At 36.4% G+C, this 2616-nt stretch overlaps 1 long non-coding RNA gene across 1 annotated transcript; it reads left to right on the top strand.

Moving 5' to 3' along the window:
* Positions 1–278: 278 nt before the first annotated feature.
* On the top strand, positions 279–1227 carry LOC134754743 (uncharacterized). The gene is made up of 3 exons (XR_010128971.1): positions 279–549; positions 633–844; positions 1120–1227. It is a non-coding gene; the product is annotated as an uncharacterized LOC134754743 (long non-coding RNA).
* Positions 1228–2616: the final 1389 nt, after the last annotated feature.

Raw genomic sequence — 2616 nt, 5'->3', positions numbered from 1 at the left:
GGTTGTACATGCAAAATCGGTTCATAAGGCTAGTTATACACTACAATTATTTTCAGGTAAAGATATATATATATATATATATATATATACCTATATATACGCGATAAAAACTACTAACTAGTGTATAACTAGCCTTATGAACCGATTTTGCATGTACAACCAGCGGGCTTAGCATGGTAGCGTGACAAGGCCGTGATAGGGCGAAATCGTGATAGTTATCCACATCTGACAGCGGTAGATGACAGAATGACAGCGGTAGATGACAGAATGACAGCGGTAGACGACAGAATGACAGCGGTAGACGACAGAATGACAGCGGTAGATGACAGAATGACAGCGGTAGATGACAGAATGACAGCGGTAGATGACAGGAGCTTGACAGACGACAATTTGCATAACATAGTCGTTGCCGTCGTTGATAATTTGACACATTGTCCCATTTTGACAGTTCAACTTCGTTAATTCTATCTACGTGCTTCTTAGGTGACGATAAGCCTTGTCGTGAAAGCAAAATTATTGAATAAACCAATTTTAAGGTATAAATTACGGGTAAATATCAGTTTTTCTATGATATTGAGTTATTAGTTACAATGTTCCGCTGTATATATATATTGTCAGTTTTTTCTTTGCAGGAAAGTCAAATTTTATTATTCCTACTCGCGGATGCTGTTAAAGAAAAAGAGCGTCTAAAAATCTCGTGCATAGCTTTATCAAGACACTCTTACAACCCGTCTGATATGCCAGACGAAGAATTTCGGGCATTTCGCATATTTACAGTTATGTGCCGAACTTAACGCCGAGCCTCAAAAGTCAAAACGGTGATGGATTACTAAAACACCTAAAGGTAAAGCTATAAAATTGCAGTGTTTCTCGTAAAGTTTACATGTCTGTCAAACAAACCTCTCGATAACAATGCTCCTAAACTCTTAAATACTACCTCACATTATAAATGTAAAAGTTAGTATGATAAGATATCTGTTGCACAATCTCTTACTTATGCTATTAACCTAGGTTAGGTTACATTACTAAGCTACTTTTTACCTCAACATTCAAATCCTAACCTAAGGGGGAAAATCTACTTGAAAAACTTACATCTAGGTAGATACTTTTTTGTTTTAGGTTCTAACAGGTGTAATAACACCTGCTAGCTGATGGCAACTAGTCCATTGGTCAGACTACTGTGAGCCAGTAGCTATTGAAGCAATTTGTAATAGCTGTAAATAGAAGGTAGGTTCTTTTGAGTACCGAATTAAGTACTAGACATAAAAAAAACTGTAACGCTCCACTAGGTCTGTCTTAGTAGGTAACTTTTACTCTTTTGAATAAGTATGAGTGTGGCTGTATTGTGCAATGAGATAGGTACCTATTATTTGATAGTTAGGTACCTCTGAGATACATAATCTGGGAATGCAATATTAGGTTTAAATAAGGCACCCAGTTCTAATCTAATCTGCGCCTTGTTTACAGACATAAAGACAAATGATTGTTCCCGGCGATTAGTTAGTATATCTTGGGTGCAAATATACTGTTCTCATGTGAAAATATTTCCTCCGTTGCTGCCACATGAACCTACTTTTACTTATTTCCTTCTATTTCTTCCAGAAAACTTCTCTTGGATCAAGGGAGAAATTAAGGAAGGCGCTCCTCAAGGACTTCCTAAGCATGATGCACAAAACCGGCTGTTACTAAGAGTGTGCGCTTGCGAGTTGCTAGCGAGCTTAATAAATACATACTTATGTCGCCTATGTTTTACTATCACACGAATACCTACCTAAACTATTTACCTATGTTTCTATACAAGTAGAGACTAGTAAACATTCAAGACGGACAATCTTCATACAAAACAGCATTCCCCACAACTTTAATGGACTCGACATAGGTGAATAGGTTTCGCTTATTCCTATTTTTTATTTTAGCTTTATACGTAATAAATCTGTCACTGTTAGGTACTTAGTACCTCTATTATAGCTGACTCATAGCGCGGTCCCGATACTTTAGCACTGAATTATCTCTGTTAGTGCTGAGACAAAACAAGCCTCTATAACTGAAATAACCTCAAGTCTCATCTCTATAAATGGAACCCTCTGTAAATGAGACAGAAATTTACTTATACCTGGCTGAGACCCTGGGTAGGTGGAATAATAATAATAAAATTCTTTATTGTGCACTACAAAGAAAAATACATGTTACAAACAAAGACAGGACATAATGTTTTAATGTTTATTTGGGCACAAACGGTACATGTTTCTTATAACTAGTTTCTTATAAGTGAGAAATATTGCCCCCCCTTGATGAGATGAGTATAGGCTAAAGGTGTGGCGCCATCTATTCGAGTATAACTTTTTCTTGCTTTCCGAGGCACATTTTTTCCTTATACTATTTATCTTGCTTATACGGAGTTACATAATTATGTCTTTGCTATAAGTAACTTAAATTCCATTTACAACAATGACAATTCTCGCGGCGTTGTCAGTCTTCTATGTTTACTAATGTAAACTCTGATACAGATATGTAACAATGTCGGATTGTCGGCTCTGTGCTGCTGGAGAGAATATTATAAATGAGTAAATAATACAACCATTGCCAAGAAAATAAACGAAGTTTATTTACACAAAC

The sequence above is a fragment of the Cydia strobilella genome, chromosome Z, assembly GCF_947568885.1.
Source record: "Cydia strobilella chromosome Z, ilCydStro3.1, whole genome shotgun sequence".
Classification (NCBI taxonomy): Eukaryota; Metazoa; Arthropoda; class Insecta; order Lepidoptera; family Tortricidae; genus Cydia; species Cydia strobilella.
This window is presented reverse-complemented; position numbering and strand designations above follow the sequence as displayed.